Source organism: Silene latifolia, chromosome 1 (genome assembly GCF_048544455.1).
Source record: "Silene latifolia isolate original U9 population chromosome 1, ASM4854445v1, whole genome shotgun sequence".
Classification (NCBI taxonomy): Eukaryota; Viridiplantae; Streptophyta; class Magnoliopsida; order Caryophyllales; family Caryophyllaceae; genus Silene; species Silene latifolia.
In genome coordinates, this window is record NC_133526.1 from 181,200,692 (window position 1) to 181,222,110 (window position 21,419).

A 21,419-nucleotide genomic window follows, 5' to 3' on the forward strand; every position below is an offset into this window, starting at 1 on the left:
TTGGAGGTAGATCTTGGTTTGCTTTCCGCTTTTTCCTTCTACGTCCTAGTAGCGCATGTGCACTTTGCAATTTCTTGATGGTTCAAGCTTCTCGTTGGTCTTCAGATGCTGTTTATCATAGCCAAGAGGATGAATCTCCGAGACACATTTTTGTGTCTTGTTGCAGGTATTTCTCCGAAACTTTGTCTGTAAAGATGAGTAAAGGTATGATCGACCATTTGGCCAGCTCTAACCGTCCCTTCATGAATGATGGGGATGTTGAAGATGATCTTTGTGTGCAGTTAGCCGTATGCGATCAACACTCTTATGTTAGTGGATGTAGCTACTTTGTTGTTTTAGTTTATGGTATTACTAAAATAAGTGTATTCCTCACAAAAATTACCCTCACAAAAATTTCTCCCACAAAAACTACCCACCGAGGAATACCCCTCCAAGGTACACTCGAGATCCGGAAGTCAATGGTATCTGGAGAGATGATGCTGAGGATGTCTATATAGTCCTAGAAAAAGAAAAACAGGCAAAAGAGATCGGTCATCTTACCCGGTCCGGATGCCTCTATCAAAACCCGAACAATTCCACAGTCGTTCCAACAACGAATGACCAGGTTGTCCCCGACATGGACACTCAACCAAAGGCTCCCGAGAATTCGATCCTCAAACAACTGCAGAATGCAAAAGTCGAAATCTAAATTTGGCAACTGATTGCTACATCCTTCCAACATCGGCAAGCTCTGCTACAAGCCTTGGGAAAACTAACTGTGCCCTCTACCTCCTCCCCTGAAGAAGTGGTAGCACACATGACGAGGGACGTTCCCGACCTGAACAACCCGGTCAACTTCTCTGATGAAGATATCCCCCTCTTCGGAGCCAACCATAACCTGGCCCTATACATCACCGTGTAGTGCCTCAAAAAGAATGTGCCTATGGTTCTTGTGGATGACGGATCCGTGTTTAATGTCATTCCCCTAAAAACAGCTCATAAACTGGTATCAAGAAAGCTGATTTGGTACCAACAAATCAAGGAGTACGCGCTTATGACGACACTCATCACAAGGTTGCGGGGCTTATCACTCTAACCATTGCAACCGGACTGCTGGAAAGGTGAAGCAGTTTTTAGGTAGTCGACATCGACGTCTCCTTCAACATGCTTCTGGGACGTCCATGGATTCACGCCGTCAAGGCGGTTAACTCAACCCTTCATCAGAAAATCAGGGCCCCTTTCAACGGAAAGACAATCACAATTCCCGATTCCTTGATCAAAGTCGTCATGAAAAAGGGAACAGTCTCCCAAGCCATTTAGGAGGACAACAGTGAGATGTAGGGATTCCAAGCTGTGAACGCCCTATCTGACGAGCCAACACCCTTTGATTGTAACTCGTTTGCCAACCTCACAGCCATCCGTATTCTGATGCGCCAGGGTTTTTTCCCGGGTGTACCCCTCAATCCGCTGAAGAGCACCTTACCTCCCTTGAAACGTGCTAAGGTCCCCAACATCCCCTTCGGGCTAGGATATGACCCTACCGATGAAGACATCCGGGAGATGAACCTCATAATTTGGAAATGCAAGAAGCACGGAGTTATCCTCCGTCCCTATCATTTGACCCTCAATAAATACTTTTTCCCCGAGGGAGAGTCTGAGCTCTACCACAGCTTTCCTGAGCCGATCTATGACTCTGTGACCAAGGTCAAGTACTCGGGTGTAGAAGTCTTCCAAGACTGCTACTTCATCCCCGACAACACCGAAGCTGCATCAACTAAGTCTAAGTCGACCCCATGCCTCGACGGACAAGTTGTCACCCTCCTCTTCGGAGAGGATAACAACAAGCACCTCGACTATGAGGACATCATCAACATTGCTCTGAAGGACAACCAGTTTGACCCCACCGTCCTAATCTCTGATACTGACCCAGAGAAAACTACCCAAGGTTGGAGGAAAACTGTCAAGTAGACCGATCGCCAAGGCCGCATTCTCAAGATTACAACTGGAGAAGGCCCTATGTTCAAAGAGGGAAGTGAAGAAGAATCCATGTCTGAGTCGGAGTCAGAGTTTGTCTTAGCTCCTAGCACTCCTTATGTCCCAGTCAAGGTCCCCTTCAAACTCTTTTATCACAAGCTTGTGGCTGCTTCAAAGGCTGAGTCAACTAGGGTTATCCCCACTCCCGTGGAAGGTGACAACCAGGAGCCTGTTCCAGGGGCCACCTCCTCTGCTGTGTCGCCTCTGACTCACCATGAGATGTCTATCCTCTCCGAGCTTTTCGCTCAAGTTAACTTAATGAACGCTAAGTTTGCTTATGGCTCGTCTCAATTTAACTGCAATGCAATTCTGAATGACTATGAGGAATTTGACGTGAGTGACTTGTGGGTTAATATCCGTATACTACCCTTTAAATGTAGGACTATAACGCAAATTTCATATGTAATTTATAGTCATAAAACAAAATAACAAGGAAACGATAAAGATTAGAAATCAACCTCGGGTCCTTTGATGCACGGCGTAAAGAGAGTAAATCAAACGAGATTCCCTCCTAATTGTTGCACCCAAGACCTTGTCCGAGATATGCCCTTGTGCTAGAACGTGTTCTCCGATTGCCTTGCAATATTGGGAGAACTTGTTGTGAGTTTTGTTGGATGAGAGATCCGAGTTCTGAGAGGCACAATTCCCAAAACCCTAGTTTTGTTTCAAATGAATCAGTTCGGTCAAAAGGAGAGAATAACTCTCCTTTTGTTGAGCTCGGCCAAACCGTGGGTTTGCTTAGGGAGGGAGTGGGCTTTCCACTTCCTCCTTATTAAACTCGTGGTCCGACTCATCTCGCTAAATGTATATGACGCGGTCTCGATTATAAATGTTATCGGTTATCGGAAATTCGGGCATCGGCTAATAATACGGGTTAGTGAATTATTAATACGTGTCCGACAAAAAAAAGTATTGTATAATTATATTCAATATACATTTAATTAAATATAAATCGTTTATATTTAATTTTACGAATTAACTGGTTAATTCGCCTTAGCCCATGATATTTAATCCGTATTAAATATAATATCTCAACATCACATTTTGACTAATTACTAGTCAAATAACTCGGACTAACTGGTTAGTCAATTTTGGCATCTACATGACAGTATTTTCATACTGTCACGTCTCTCAAACGTATCCTATAGGTGTGACTTTTAGGGACCAGTTGATCACCGCCATCTGTATGACAATAACGTCAAACTTATCTAGCAAGCCAACCGTTATTGATAAACGTGGATCAACTGATAATAATACCAAAGTATGCCCTTTGATCCTTTTAGAGGTTTATTAGTTCTTGCACTAACTGTTAAGGACACCAACCCCAACAAGCTCCCACTTGTCCGTACAAGTGTATGTGCAATGACGTTATCCGCACTAACTGGAGGACACAAGCTCCAACAAACTCCCACTTGTCCATACAAGTGTATGTGCGATAACCGATTCTCATATTCATTTAAAAATTTCTCCCACTCAATGTAAAACAATTTGCAGATCTGGATCCACAAAGGTCGTATTTTACAATCGATCTGTATCATGAGTGGTTTCCCCGACTAGAGAGTAACTTAACTGATAAAACGAATCCGTATCCGAGCATGGCCATGCATTTCGATTCTGACTCCTCGAGTGGCCCCGAGAAATATCTAGTACACGATAAAGGCTGAATATTTCCTTCAACTCGACTCCTTCCGATCTAAGCACAGCATGAAATGACCCAGAAAAAAACTACTTGGCCCCCTGTTACGGATGACCGTGAGAAAGAAACCAAAGTCACCCAAAATCTGCCGTAGTCTCAAGAGACAGTCGATAGTCAAAAGAATCGACTCTTAGGATCACCATGGAGGTCCTATCCACGACCGGGCACGGAATGTTATAAAACATTTAGGACTCCACGTCGATGTCACAATAGTGTCCTACGAAATATCCGTATAAATCGCCTCTGTGATTGGTCAGTCAACCGGTTGACTTATGGCTCGTTGAACCCACCATCAACCAACGTCACAAAATAATTGCCAGAGTTATCAGCTCATGTGGGCAATTAAGGACTAAAAGATATGATGTTTGTTCAGTTCACTTTGTGGTGTTCAAAATTGTCGTACAATTCCACATGAAAAACAAAATATATAAAATTATCAAAACGATGATGTTGTATAGAGTACAAAAGGGAATGAATCTAATCCATAAAAGAGTACTACAACTTAGGAACACGTTTGATTCCCATGGAATTAACGTGCCCTTCATGCTTATCTTGTCGTAATGCTTTAGTGAGAGGATCTGCTATGTTATCATCAGTAGCAATCTTTTCTATCACTACTTCCTTTTGCTCCACGTAATCTCGGATTAGATGAGCTTTCCGTTGTACATGTCTAGACTTGTTGCTAGACTTTGGCTCCTTAGCTTGGAAGATGGCACCACTATTGTCGCAATAGATGGTGATCGGGTCATTCGAACTAGGCACTACAGAGAGCCCATGTAAGAATTGACGCATCCATATCGCTTCCTTTGTAGCTTCAGACGCGGCATAGTACTCGGACTCGGTCGTAGAATCTCTTGTAACAGATTTGTTTGAACTCTTCCAGTGATGCAGCGCCATTAAGAGTAAAAACGAATCCAGACTGAGATTTCGAGTCATCTCGATCCGTTTGGAAGCTAGCATCTGCGTAACCGGTTGCGCATAGCTTTTGAGAGCCTCCATAAGTCAATGCCCAATCTTTAGTCCTCCGTAGGTTCTTAAGAATGTTCTTGACAGAGACCAATGTGGTTCACCTGGATCTTTGTTGGAATCGACTTGTCATACTCAATGCATATGCCACGTCCGGACGTGTGCATATCATGGCATACATGATTGATCCTATAGCCGAAGCATAAGGAATCCGTGTCATGCGCTCTTTCTCTTTCGGTGTCTCTGGTGCCTGAGACTGGCTCAAATGCACCCCTGGAGCCATAGGAAGGAACCCCTTCTTGGAGTTAGTCATACTGAATCTCTCTAGGACTTTGTCTATGTAAGACTCCGGGATCGAGAGATAACATCCGTCGTGATCTATCTCGATTGATACGGATGCCTAGAATTCTTTGTGCCTCTCCCAGATCTTTCATCTGGAAATGGTTTTTCAACCATACTTTCACCGAAGTTAAGAGAGGTATGTCATTCCCAATCAGGAGTATGTCGTCAACATACAATATTAGGAAGACAATCTTGCTCCCACTCGACTTGATATATAGACATGGTTCCTCGACCGATCGAGTAAATCCATTGTCTTTTATCACTTGGTCGAAGCGATGATTCCAACTCCTTGATGCTTGCTTAAGTCCATAAATGGAACGCTTAAGCTTGCACACTTTCTTAGGATGTACTGGATCGATGAAACCTTCGGGTTGTACCATGTACAACTCTTCCTCCAAAAAACCGTTTAAGAAGGCGGTTTTCACGTCCATTTGCCAAATTTCATAGTCATGAAAAGCGGCAATCGCTAAGATAATCCGAATGGAACGCAGCATGACTACGGGTGCAAAAATCTCATCGTAGTGCAAACCTGGCACTTGGGTGAAACCTTTAGCAACTAGTCGTGCTTTGTAGATATCTTCCGACCTTCCACGAGAATGCTTTATCTTGTAAAGCCATTTGCATTGAAGGGGACGAACCTTAGCAGGTAAGTCAACAAGATCCCATACGTTGTTCTCATACATAGAGTCCATCTCGGATTGCATGGCCTCAAGCCATAGCTTTGAGTCAGAACTAGTCATGGCACCTTTATAGGTTGCGGGTTCACTACTCGTTAAGAGCAGAACGTCATCTATGTCATGTTCCTCGACCATACCAATGTATCTGTCCGGAGGAATAGAGACTCTTCCCGACCTCCTAGGTTCCTCAGGAATATTCACCGCAGCCGGGATTGAAGGAACAGGTTCCTCCAATGGTTGCTCGGTGTTTGGTTCTGGAATCTCCGACAGGTCGAAGGTTCTATCACTCTTTGCATTCTCGAGAAATTCCTTCTCTAAGAATGTCGCACTAGCCGCAACAAAAACGCGTTGTTCGGTTGGCGAATAGAAGTAATGACCAAGTGTTCCTTTAGGATAACCTATAAAGTATGTCTTGACCGATCGCGGGCCGAGCTTATCCTCGTGTCTCCACTTGACATAAGCCTCGCAGCCCCAAACCCGTATAAAGGACAAGTTAGGGACCGTTCCCTTCCATAGTTCATATGGTGTCTTGTCAATGACTTTAGACGGACTTGTTAACTATTAGAGCGGCTGACAAAAGAGCATAACCCCATAATGAATCAGGTAAAATCGTGTGACTCATCATGGATCGAACCATATCAAGTAGTGTTCGATTTCTCCGTTCGGACACACCATTCAATTGAGGTGTTCCAGGTGGAGTTAACTGTAAGGCAATCCCACAGTCTTTGAGGTGTCTCGTGAGAAAGATACTCGCCACCACGATCTGAACGTAGTGTTTTAATCTTTATACCTAATAGGTTCTGTACCCTATTTTGGTATTCCTTGAATTTCTCAAAGGATTCACTTTTGTGCTTCATTAAGTAGACATAGCCATATCTACTCAAATCGTCCGTGAAAGTGATGAAATATCTATAGCCTTCTCGTGCGGTGATTGACATAGGGCCACATACATCCGTGTGTATGAGTCCTAATAGGTCAGCCGCGCGCATTCAACGACTTTGAAGGAAATACGAGTCATCTTACCGATGAGACATGATTCACACGTGCCAAATGATTGAAAATCAAAGGCCGAGATAGCTCCATATTTGATGAGCTGTTTTACGCGTTTCTCATTAATGTGTCCCATACGGCAGTGCCATAGATACGTTTGATCTTTGTCACCAACCTTTAACTTCTTATTCATTACGTGTAATATTTCCGTGGTCTGATCTAAAACATAAATTCCGTTCATGGAGATCGCCTTGTCAGTAAATCATATCGTGTAATGAGAAAATGCAAGTATTATTTTCTATTACAAATGAAAAACCAAGTTTATCAAGTGCAGAAACTGAAATAATGTTTTTCGAAAGACTAGGAACATAATAGCAGTCATATAAAGACAACTCAAATCCGCTAGGAAGCTGGATCACATATGTCCCCTTTGAGATGGCAGCCACTCTTGCTCCATTCCCAACACGCAGTTCCACCTCACCCTTTACGAGGGGTTCGATGTTTTGAGCCCCCGCACATGATTACACGAGATGAGAACCACAACCAAGTATCAAGTACCCAAGTTCCGTAACTTGCGTGGTTAATCTCAATCATATGAATAAAAGTAGAAGAAGAGGAAGACATACCAACGGGTTTAACACGACCTGCCTTTAAGTCCTCATGATAAACAGGACATGTGCGTCTCCAATGCCCAGTCTTGTGGCAATGATGGCATTCCATGTTTTCATTCTTGCTCTTTGTCACTCCTGATGAGGTGCTCGACTCACCAGGCCCACTCTTACCTGAACCCGACTTCTTGAACTTCGCCTTACCTACCGCTAGGTTTGCTCGAGCTTTGCCCCCTTACCCTTCCCTTTATTTGACACAACGAGAACATCCTGTTTCATGCTCCCACTGAACTTCATGTCCTTCTCGGTGCATGTACGAGGAGGAGTGCGGTTCATGCGGAGTTTTCTTCAAATCATTCATATAGTAATTCGCTCTAAATTGCGAATAACCATCGTGGAGTGAGTGAAGAATGCGGTCGATAACAATGTTCTCGCTGATGTTACAATTAAAGGTCTCCAGTTTCTCGACATTCTCAATCATGCTGAGAATGTGTGGGCTAACCGGTTGGCCCTTCTGGAGTCTCGCATCAAAGAAGCGAGTGGTATGCTCATAGGTCACGATTCTCGGTGCTTTCGAGAATTCCTTAGTGAGCGTGGTGAAAATCTTGTTTGCACCATGGGCTATGAAGCGTTTCTGCAAATTGGGTTCCATTGCAAAAATGAGTACGTTTTTAATCGCACCCGCTTCCATACAGAAATCATTAAACTTGGTGATTTCAGCAGCTCTAGCCGTGGGACCTGGGTTTGCCGGGATGGGCTCCAAGAGATATTTGAGCTTCCCGTCAGCAGCGGCAGCATTCCGTAATGCCGCCTCCCAGTCCGCGAAGTTTGATCCATCATTCTTCAGTCGAGTAGACTGATTCATCTGATTCATGAAGATCCGAAGCCAGGACTCACGGTCCAATGTGGCACTTGGCATTGGGTTATCAGTAGAACCAGCCATTTGTTATAAAGCAGTTTAAAAGTTCGTGATCTACACTGAAAAAGAAAGAAAAACAAAAACGAAATAAGCAACTCATCGAGGTGATTTAAGTCTATTTTAAAAATCATTTTAAACATGTAGACTCTCGCACTTGCATAATTGATCTCCCTCAAGAAAGATACAAGTGATCCCAAGACTCAATTTCTGTAAATTGATAAGCCAACTGTTTAGCTAATTCTTCCGGAAGAACTCTTGGTCGATAGATTTCCGTAAATCCTATCTATAGTCCACCATAGTCACAGGATCGTACGAGTGACCATAGTGTTGAGATAAAATAGGTCAATCGGTTCTAACTTACCCGACGTAGAAGGGGTCATATTATGCCTACCGACGAAGAAGGGACTCATTGGAGTTTGACCTATAAAGACCGTTCTCAATTTTAGTTTATACGAGGAAGATCCCATCAACAAAATTATAATTCATTTTAAGTGAACGAATAACTAGCGTCTGTCGTGAATGAATTTATTTGGATGATGGCTTAAAAACGTGTGACAAGAGAATGTCAATGAAAACTAACTCGTGACCTCTATATGTGTCAGTTTTCATGCAATAAATAGGTGGTTTGGTTTTTAGGCGGAATATGATGCATATTATCGTTGCGAAAAATAAATAAAAGAATGCAATACGTAAATAAAAATTTCCTAGTGTGGCCTATCCTAGTATAAGAACATAATACAACTTTGGAATCCACCGTTGGACCCGAAAAGCTTGTCTTGATGTTCCATCTTGATCCAAGTAGCGGGAGTGAGCATCTGGTCTCCATCTTTGGTCTTCTCAAAAATTACAATTAAAATTACAAAATATAAACCTATTTACATTCTAATTAAAAACTGTAATTACAAGTGAAAAATCCAAAACGGAGATACGAGATCTCAAAATACAACCAAGACCGTGTTCCATCATTACGGTAACACGTTCTACTAAGGCCACACTAAGTTACAACCGATTGTAAAAATTAAATACGTAATAAAAGGGCATTCACGGCATTCAAGATAAACGATAAATAAAATGCATCAACTAAAAACAAATTCATTCGTGACATAATTCCGTAATTATGTTAAATTTATCCAAACCACCTTTTAATGATTAAAAATTCATGTGATAAAACCGCTTCTATCATTTAATTTTAATCCATTACAATCCGTTACTTTAAATACAATTTAAAATAACTTAATGGTACGTGTGTGAACCGTTTCACAATCATAGCGAGTGTACAATATCTGTATAAAGTACATATTAAGGCCAAAAGAAAATTTAAAGCAAAAAGAATAAATTTTCAAAGTCAAAAAGAAATCCTTCGATCCAGGGACATAAGTGCTCGATCGAGGGACAAAAGGGCTCGATCGATCGAACGCAAGTCGATCGAGAGGGTTGCCAACAGAAAGTGCTCGATCGACTAAAGCGGTGGTCGATCGAGTACCTTTATCGAATCTACTCGATCGAGTACGAGGACAACTCGATCGAGCAGAGGGGTTTTGAAAGGGGTCGATCGAGTACAACAGGGACTCGATCGAACAAAAACAAGACAGAAAAGGCACTCGATCGAGTAGAAATACGCTCGATCGAATGCAAACAAGGCTGGAACTTCAAAACCCTCGTGAAAACAGTTTGTCGAGACAAAAACAATTTCAATTTTGATCAAAACGCATCAAAACAAATTTAACAATTGACAAAAACTTGACATGTTGCTATAATCTCCGTATAAAATAACAACATGTAAAAACAATATGAAAATTGAAACAAAACAGCCGTGTAAAACCTGAAACGGCACGGTTTTCAAGACAAAACAACAACAAGAGCAACCGTGTAAACAGGACACGGTTCCCAATGCAACCAAAAACGCAGCAACAACAGAAAAAAAATTTCTGCCGTGTAAAAAAAATTTGGCTGCCGAGACAAAAATTTTTAAACAAAAAATCATCGATTCATTTCGTTTAATGAAAATAACATAGAAAAATTACGTGGCCTCGCTCTGATACCACTTGTGGGTTAATATCCGTATACTACCCTTTAAATGTACGACTATAACGCAAATTTCATATGTAATTTATAGTCATAAAACAAAATAACAAGGAAACGATAAAGATTAGAAATCAACCTCGGGTCCTTTGATGCACGGCGTAAAGAACAGAAATCAAACGAGATTCCCTCCTAATTGTTGCACCCAAGACCTTGTCCGAGATATGCCCTTGTGCTAGAACGTGTTCTCCGATTGCCTTGCAATATTGGGAGAACTTGTTGTGAGTTTTGTTGGATGAGAGATCCGAGTTCTGAGAGGCACAATTCCCAAAACCCTAGTTTTGTTTCAAATGAATCAGTTAGGTCAAAAGGAGAGAATAGCTCTCCTTTTGTTGAGCTCGGCCAAACCGTGGGTTTGCTTAGGGAGGGAGTGGGCTTTCCACTTCCTCCTTATTAAACTCGTGGTCCGACTCATCTCGCTAAATGTATATGACGCGGTCCGATTATAAAAGCGTTATCGGTTATCGGAAATTCAGGCATCGCCTAATAATACGGGTTATTTGAATTATTAATACGTGTCCGACAAAAACAGTATTTTATAATTATATTCAATATACATTTAATTAAATATAAATCGTTTATATTTAATTTTACGAATTAACTGGTTAATTCGCCTTAGCCCATGATATTTAATCCGTATTAAATATAATATCTCAACATCACATTTTGACTAATTACTAGTCAAATAACTCGGACTAACTGGTTAGTCAATTTTGGCATCTACATGACAGTATTTTCATACTGTCACGTCTCTCAAACGTATCCTATAGGTGTGACTTTTAGGGACCAGTTGATCACCGCCATCTGTATGACAATAACGTCAAACTTATCTAGCAAGCCAACCGTTATTGATAAACGTGGATCAACTGATAATAATACCAAAGTATGCCCTTTGATCCTTTTAGAGGTTTATTAGTCCTTGCACTAACTGTTAAGGACACCAACCCCAACATGACTACCCACCTCACTTAGCCAAAGAACTTGACAAACGGGAAACCATAACCCCCATTATTAAGGATACTGAACCTATAAACGTAGGAACCGACAACGCACCTCAAGAACTTAGGATAGGGATAACCCATGACCCCTCGGAAAGACAACAGTTCATTGACCTCCTACACGAATACAAGGACGTATTCGCACGGTCTTACAAAGATATGCCTGGGGTTGACAGGGAAATTGCTGAGCACCGGATACCCATTAAACCCGGAGCTAAACCCATGAAGCAAAAGTTGCGCCGGATGCGCCCTGAAAATCAAAGAAGAATGGATAAATAGGTCAAGGCCGGTTTCATCAAAGTGTCCGAATACTCTTACTGGGTGGCCAACATCATGCCTGTACCTAAGAAAGACGGAAGAATTTGGGTTTGCGTCGACTTCAGAGATTGAACAAAGCAAGTCCAAAGGACGACTTCCCTTTGCCACGTGTTGACATCCTGGTGGATAATACCGCCGAGCATGCTCTCCTATCATTCATGGACGGGCATGCTGGGTACAAGTACAACCAGATCAAAATGGCTAAGAAAGACATGCATAAGACTGCATTCACTACACATTGGGGTACATATTGCTACACGGTCATGCCCTTCTGATACAAAAATTGCGCGGAAGCGGTTTAATAGAATAAAGAATAATAATGAAATAAGTATATTTGCTTCGAAATATGTCTAGAAATCGAAACAATGGGATATTTGCGCGATCTAGACCTATAAATCGAACAATGATGATTGAATCGCAAGACCTATTGCTATCAATCGGGTTAGAGCTTGAAACGCTTTAAACAATAACAATTTCGGAACGAAAACGCGTCGATCCTATGTTTACAAAACTTGCAAACACGAAAAAGCTTCTGCTTTAATTTTTATTAATTCTCAATTGCTGTTTAAAAAGTAGCATACCCTATGCCTTATATAGGCTTACAATCATCTAACCCTAGTACCTTTAGGAGTTATTATTCTTGTACAATAAGAAAACTAACTTTGGGAAAGAAATAACAGAAAGCAGAAATAAGTAAACTTCCTAAAAACTGAGATAAGGAGATAAATAAACTAGGAAATAAATTAATGAATTTTTAAACAATTCCATTTTTGGATAATCCCCTCTCTCTTCGAAAGGAATTGACTTCAATTCATGTAGCCTCAATATGCCAGGATCAAAGATGAATATTACAAACCCGAACAAACTCGAACACATAGTTGAACCATTTTTGATGCCATCCAGCAGCTCGTTTACCTTTTTTAAGTTCAAGACCCACTCGTGCCAATCACCCCACCACTCTCCGTGCACAAGTCTTAAAATTCTACCCCGAACCACTTCAGTTTTACATTCAAATTTCTCCCTTACAAGTGGATGATTATCAACAGAAGAATTAATCGATTTTGTAACTTGAAGATCGATACCTTCCACTGACTCCTCCTCATCATAATCGTCAAAAATAGGAGGTGATATTGGATCAAACTTAACATTCTCCTCGTAAGTGTATTGACTTGAGAATACTCCTGAAATGTCTTCTTCTTTTTGCCCTTTTTTTTCAGTTTTTTTTTCGCGGAGGAACAATATCACCTCGTGAACAGTAACTTTTTTTTTTGTAACCATCACGCCTTGAATAACAAGTTACCAGAAACTTGTTCCTGAGATGCAAAGCCGATTAACCCTCAAACTACCTACTTGAGTTTAACTCTTGAACTCCAATCGCAATCAGAAATTCAACTAATAACATGGCTTTGACACGCCTAGGACCGTCTATATTTAAGAAAATCAAGAGCCGAAGCTCTGATACCACTTATGATACGAAAATTGCGCAGAAGCGGTTTAATAGAATAAAGAATAATAATGAAATAAGTATATTTGCTTCGAAATCTGTCTAGAAATCGAAACAATGGGATATTTGCGCGATCTAGACCTATAGATCGAACAATGATGATTGAATCGCAAGGCCTATTACTATCAATCGGGTTAGAGCTTGAAACGCTTCAAACACTAACAATTTCGGAACGAAAACGCGTCGATCCTATGTTTACAAAACTTGAAAACACGAAAAAGCTTCCGCTTTAATTTTTTTTAATTCTCAATTACTGTTTAAAACTAGCACACCCTATGCCTTATATAGGCTTACAATCATCTAACCTGTTGAGTTTATGGATTCAAGTACCTAAGAGGGGGAGGGGGTGAATTAGGTACTATTTAAAAATTTTAACTTCAACTTTATTTATTTAAAGTGAGTTATATGAACAAAAGAGATGAGAGAATACTTCGAATAATATTGCAAGATTAAACGAGTATTAAAATGAATGTTTGCTGAAGTATGAAGGTAACAACTGTTCTAACTGTAGCTATTTGTCTCAGTTTATGGAGTACAGACTGCAGACCAAATGTGACAGTATATGGAACTGTTACTTCGAAAGTTAAGCAAAGCTAAGCAAACAAAATAAAGAGCAGCGGAATAAAACAAAGAAGATCAAACACGAGATTTTTGAATTGGTTCGGCAAGAACTCAAGTGCCTACGTCCAATCTACTTTTTATTGATTTATTTTAGTCATCTACTCCGACTACTAAAAACCCGTACAATAAAAAGACAACAACCTACTCCGGTTGTGACACAAGTTCAAGAACTACTCCGTTCTAGAACAAGGCAACTCGCAACCTACTCCGGTTGCCAAAGAGTTGAAGACTACTCCGTCCTAAACTCTACACACAAACTTAGAATGTTATAAGGATCAAGTTTCCACTAGTTTATTCTTAAAAAAGAATTGAGATGGATAACTTTTACAAGATCAACAATTCATAAGTGAGAGAGTCTAGTATGTTAAAGTAACAGTAGCCATGATTGTAACACTTGAAGACTTTTAAAAGCTTTGCAAAGTAAAGACTCGGTTTTTAAGCTTTGAAAAACAATTTGCAAACTTAGACTAAATCTCAGAAAAAGTCTTAGAGTTATGAGAGGAAGAGGCACGCCTTTTATAGAGAGGATGAGCAAGGGAGTTGTTAGGGTTTTGAGGGGTCAAAGACCATCACATGTGATGAGTCCCAACAACTTCCCAAACTTGCACCAAAGAAGGTTCTTATTCAAAAGGCAAAAGAGAGAAAGAGTGTTTGAAATTATCCAAAAGAGATCATGCAATTTCAGAAAACAAAGAAGGGAAAACAAGTCACATGATGACAAGATTTCACAAAAATGGCAAAAAGCAAACCTTGTTTTATGAAAGACAAAAGAGTCAAATTTGCACAAAGGGGAAACAATTTGAAATGATAATTATTCAAACCACTTTTTCTAGAAGGCCAAATCCTTGTAAAAATCTGAAAGTTATCTTTCAAAATATAAGACACGTAAATGGCTTTTGAAAGATAAGAAAGTGTTCAAGTGTTACGAATTGAGGCAACAGATCCTGTGCTTTGTTACTTGTGAAAAATAAATGTGGTCTTGACTGTTTCTATTACTTTAAAATACTTTACTTTCTGACTTGTACATTAGATGACGCCTAGGACTCAATACAAATGGATGATCAACAACTCAACACTTCTTAATCCAAGCTTGATTTAACCATAAATCCTGAAAAGGTAAACTAAGAGGGCACACATTAAATGGGCATGTTATCATCAATCAAAGGAACCCAACAAATTCCCCCTTTGATGATGACAAAAGCCCTAAAACGAATGTAAGCAATGTAAACACCTTATTTCAAGATTTTAATCAAGCAAGATCATATGAGAGAAGGGACTATATTACCTTATGGAGCAAGGACTTAGATCAAACTTACCATGGCAAGTTTACATTGCCCCAAAACAAGAGTAAAAGTTGTGAAGGTTAGGCCTAGTTATGAGTTAACCAATATGCAAAGAGATTAAGAGCATGAGTTTACCTTTTCCCCCTCTTGACATCATCAAAACGGGCAGGGATGTCGAAAGCATTCAAGAGCAAGCACGCATAAGAAAACACAAAAAGACACATATAAACGTGACAAGATAACAAGTTTAACACAAACATACGGTTTAACATAGTCTAACCATAGTTCACCATGGCTAAAAGTAGTTTAACATACACCACCAAGCAAAATATTAAGAGTGAAAAAAGTTTGAAAAAGGGCGCAACAAGGTGGGACAAAATCAAGGATAATATAGGAAGGGGAGTTTGTTTAAGGGGAGGAGGCTTGGTCACCATCCGACTCTTCACCCAAGGGGTCATCATCCAATGGGTCGGCTATACCATCATCACCATGCTCCTTAGTTGAGACAAGTGTGGAAATAATATCCACTTCACCACGAATCACGTCCATAGTGGAAGTAAGAGCCGAGAGAGCCACGTCCTTTTGACTAGCATCATGCTTGACCCAAGCACTCAAATCAGCAATGGCTTGGAGAACTTCCCGTAAACTACCCGTCCCAACTTGACTAGACGACCCAGCCTCCGGTTCAGACTTAATCTTCACAGAAATTAGTTCATCATTATCCACTTTGATAAGCATCTTTCCCATTTGACCATCACTCATTATATCACACATATCCAAGGACCCCATACAAGAGCTCACTAGCACCCTGTGTGCCCTGAGCACAATTGACAACCACATTCCATAGGGGAGATGAAGCACACTAGAGGAGGGTTTACGGAGTTTGGTTGAGATGAGATTAAAACACTTAAACATTACCCCAATCAAATTGACCTTTTTGTGAGTGGCAATATTATATATGAGGTATTGTTGGGCTATGGACAATTTTCCCCGGTCACCCGAAGGATAAAGAGAACGACAAAGCATGTTAAAGATTAAACGGAGAGGAGGGGGTATGGAGGTATTGCTAACGGGGCCACAAGTGATAGCTTTTGGGCAAACAACTTTGGCAACGGCTAGGGGTAAGGCATAAGGGAGGGCTACCCAAGTTTCAGCGGGGAGATTGTCATAACCTCCGGTTGGGACATTAAGAGCGGTAGCAAAATCAGATTGAAATAGTTTGAGCGGCTTACCATTAACCTTAGCCGTGAGGAAATCACCCGATTTATCCACTCGGACCGTTGCAAAGAACTGAACCACTTCACTGACAAACACGGGTTCACGAAGCTCCAAGAGATTTTCCCACCCTTGAGCCATAATCATGTCTCTTACATTGTGAAAGGCGGAAGACTCAAACCAGGACTGTTTATAGACCCGAGGAGAGTGAATAGCTTTGGGGTTCATCAATTTTTCACAGTTTTTGTAGATGGAGGTAGGGAGATCCAAGTTTTCAAGTTGTTGCCAAACACTAGCCATATCCCATTTGGAAATTAAGGACACGGAATCTGAAGGTGAGAGGTATACTAGTTTTTTCTTTGAGGTTTTTGATTTTTTGGAAGGGGGTTCAAGAGATGGTTCAACAGGAGGATTAATTGGTGCGGTTTCAATTTCAGTTTGTTCGACACTTTCAGTAATAGGAGGTAGGGACGAGGAAGCAGCTGTTTCTTTTCTTTTGTTACCTTTCTTTGCCGGAATCGGAACGGAATCGGCAAACTTAGTCGGATCCACACTTATGTCACACGGAGTTTCTTCATTTTCATCAATATCCACAGTGACGGTCTCGGTGGAGGAGCTTGAGACGGTGGTATTCTTTTTGCGACCACCTCGAGTTCGACGCCCAACCATGGTGGAGATTGGAACGTCGTCAGATGGGACCGTAGGTGGAAGAGTGGCAAGAGGTGTTGGATGAGGGTTTACTGGTTCTGGGTTAGGGGTAGGTGATGGGTTTGTGGATGGGTTTTGATGTCGAGGAAAGGCATGGGAGTCTTTTTGAGATGGCATAGTTTGTGAGGTGGGTGGTTGGTCTGATTTGATGGATGGGGTAGTCATTTTCACGGTTTTGATGGGTATTGTGGTATTAAAGGATGTTTTAACCATGGTGGGTAAAAGGAGAGTTTAATGGGTAGGTGAGATGGAGGGAGTGGAAGGTGAAGGTTTTGTGGGTTGAGGGAGTTTGGGCGGTGGGTTAAGGAGAGAAATGGCCCAAACATTAAATGAGGCAAGTAGAGGTAGTTGACCCAATTTAATTAAATTGATCACTCGAAATAAAAAGCAAGATAGCATAATATAAACGTAAATTTAGATATGAGGTTGAGTGATTATCGACTCACGAATACGGTGTCAATTTTCGGTCTAAAAATGATATGAATGCACTTAGAACATTTAAGAACATATGTCCATTTTAGTTTAATCAATTAAGGAAATTAGCAAAACTCACACTAAAAATCACAAGCAATTAATTAACCCAATTTCTAGTCTAAATTTCTCAAAATGTTCTCTTGCAAGTGGCTTAGTGAAAATGTCGGCAATTTGATTTTCGGTTTTGCAAAAGATAAGTCTAACATGTCCTTTCTCCACATGATCACGAATGAAATGATGACGAATATCAATATGTTTGGTTTTAGAGTGTTGAATAAAATTTTTGGAAATATTTATTGCACTCGTATTATCACACATTATGGGAACGGAGTCAAAAATAATACCAAAATCCAAGAGTTGTTGTCTTACCCAAAGGAGTTGAGAACAACAATGTGCGGCACTAACATACTCGCTTTCGGCCGTTGAAAGAGCTACCGTGTTTTGTTTCTTTGAGCCCCAAGAAATAAAGCAAGGACCCAAGAATGTTGCAATTCCGGAGGTGCTCTTTCTATCGACCGTGCACCCCGCATAGTCCGCATCCGAAAAGCCTATGAGATCAAAAGGACAATGTAAGGGATACCATAAGTAGAGATTTTATGTTCCAATCAAATACCGAAGAATTCGTTTAACGGCTTTAAAATGGGATTCTTTCGGATTTGCTTGGAACCTAGCACATAAGCAAACACTAAAGAGAATGTCGGGACGACTTGCGGTCAAGTAGAGAAGTGAGCCTATCATACCTCTATACACCTTTTCACTAACATTCTTACCGAGTTCATCTTTGTCCAATTTGGACCCGGCTACCATAGGTGTATCGTGTGACCTACCATTTGTCATCCCAAATTTCTTAAGCATTTCCTTAATGTACTTTTGTTGATGAATCATAATTCCATCCTTTGATTGTTTAATTTGGAGCCCAAGGAAAAATCCTAGCTCACCCATCATGCTCATTTCAAACTCCGATTTCATTAGTTCCGAAAAATATAAGTAAAGGAGTTCATTTGTTGCACCAAATATAATGTCATCAACATATACTTGTACAACCAACAGTTCGTCAGACTGTGACTTTAAGAACAATGTTTTGTCAACGGAGCCTCTTTTAAAACCATTTTCAATAAGAAACTTAGACAATCTATCATACCAACACCTAGGTGCTTGTTTTAAACCATAAAGAGCTTTGTCTAATTTGAAAACATGGTTAGGCAAATCATTGTTCTCAAAACCCGGTGGTTGCTCTACAAAGACATCTTCTTCCAAATATCCATTTAAGAAAGCGGTTTTAACATCCATTTGAAAGAGTTTAATGCCTTTGTGAGCCGCAAAAGCTATAAGTAATCGTATGGCTTCAAGTCTAGCTACCGGTGCGTAGGTCTCATCATAGTCAATACCTTCTTGTTGGTTATAGCCTTGCACCACTAGCCTAGCCTTGTTCCTTAAAATTTCTCCCGAGTCATCAAGCTTATTGCGAAAGACCCACCTAGTACCAATGACGGTACAATTAGGCGGTCTAGGGACTAAGTGCGATACCTCGTTTCTCTTGAATTGATTGAGTTCTTCTTGCATGGCAAGCAACCAGTCTGCATCAGTCAGAGTGACTGTTACATTTGAGGGTTCAATTTGAGAAAGAAAGGCATTGTGGGCACAATATTCGTTGAGATGAGCGAGATTGTTGAGGGATGATCTTGTTCGAATTCCCGAGTCGAGATCGCTTGTGAGATTAGAAAGTGGATGAGAGCTTTGATGTTTCCACTTCTTTGGAACAACGGTTTCTTGTTCCCCCTCAGCAGCATCAGTCACAGTGACTGTTTCTTTTTGTTTGGAGGATCTTCATCAGCACTGTTTTGGGTTGATTCAGTTCTGGAGGTGGAGGCAAAAATCGTTGGGTCTGTTGCATCCAGAGAGCAAACAGCAGCAGGTGTGCTACGTGTTCCCCCTGAGCTGCTGACTTCCTTTGAGGGTAACAGTCCCTGTGTCTGTTGCGAATCAGCGTTGGGAGCTTCTACTTCCTCGAACACGAAGTCCTTTCAAACAAGAACAATCTCAAACTCATCATCATCATCATCATCATCATCATCATCATCATCTTCCACGTTTTGTACCTGTCCAAGCACACTAGATTCATAAAAAATGAGATGGATGCTTTCTTCAATCAACATGGTTCGTTTATTGTAAACTTTATAGGCCTTGCTATGATCGGAGTAGCCAATAAATACTCCTTCATCACTACGTGGATCGAACTTACCCAAGTTGTTTTTACCATTGTTATGAACAAAACATTTGCTTCCAAAACATCTAAAATATAAAATATTGGGTTTTCTTCCACGTTGCAATTCATAGGGAGTTTTATTCAATATACTCCTTATCATGACACGATTATGAATGTAGCAAGCGGTATTTACCGCTTCGGCCGAAAAGTTCTTAGGCAACTTACTACATAATAACATTGTTCTAGCCATACCTTCAAGGGTCCTATTCATCCTTTCAACCACACCATTTTGTTGTGGGGTTCTAGGAGCCGAGAAGTTATGGTCTACACCATTGTCATCACAATAAGCACCAAATGATGAGTTTTCGAATTCGGTTCCGTGATCGGTTCTTATTGAAATAAGTTTTAAATCAATTTTATTTTGAATCTTTCTTAACCAAATTAGAAACTCATCAAATGCCTCATTCTTAGAGCTTAAGAAGAGTGCCCAAACAAACCTAGAGTAATCATCAACAATGACACACACATAACGACTACCACCTCTACTTCTAGTTCTCATTGGTCCACACAAGTCGATATGTAGAAGTTGTAAAGGTTGAGATGTACTCACAATTCTTTTGGATTTAAAGGAACTTCTAACATGTTTGCCTCTAGCACATTCATCACATACTTTATCAAAATCAAACTTCATATTGGGAATGCCTTCAACTAAGTCGAGTCTTTTAAGGGTATTAAGAGTTTTAGTACTAACATGACCAAATCTTTTATGCCATAACCAAGGATCATTGTTCATTACACTCATGCAAGACATGGTGTGACCGGAAAGAGTGTTCAATTTAGTTAAGTACACGTCTTTGACACGTCTTCCTTCGAGTATTAGTTCATTAGTAGTGGCATCAATTATTCGACACATATTAGCACTAAATTCTACAATATTACCCTTATCACAAAGTTGAGAAATACTAAGGAGATTATGCTTCAAACCTTTGACAAGCCGCACGTTGTCGACACAAAGTAATGGTGACTTACCAATCTTTCTAATGCCAATTACTTCACCTTTCTTGTTGTCACCAAACCTTACCGTGCCACCATTGTATGCTATAAGTGAGAGGAATTGGCTTCTATCACCCGTCATATGACGAGAGCATCCGCTATCCAAGTACCAATTGCGGCCGCCTCTCACCAAGCCCTACACAAGATTAGATTTTGAGTTTAGGAACCCAAACAAACTTGGGTCCCCTTTTGTGATCAACATGTCTTACGGTGTCTTTCCTAATCCATATTTGCTTTATTACTTTGATGTTCTTGTTAATGTCCTCAAATCTTTTTCTACAACCATTGAAAACAAGAACATTCTTACCACAATTGTTGCAAATAATGTACTCGAAAAGACCCACGTATTTCCTTCTTCTAAAATCAGTTTTAGGCCTCTGGATGCAACAGTCAATATTGGCAGATAATGTGTGGTCCGGCCAGTCTGACTGTTCCATTTGAAGCCCAAACCAGCAACTTTGTTACATCTTTCGGTTTGACTTGTGAGAAAGTTTAACACGGTTTAACTTCCTTCCCATTTTTCAGTGATGTTTTTGGCTTTTACAAGTTCATTGGTCAAGTCATTGACTCTTGAGAGGAGATGCAAATTCTTTTCTTTTTCCCTTTTGAGTTCATCATTGTTTACACTTTCTAAAGACAACCTTTTCTCAACTATGAAGTCATGGGTGTGGTTGTTGAGTTTAGACACGAGATATCCGACCTTTTCTTTGGACTCTTCATACTTAGATGTCATCTCATCAAGACGT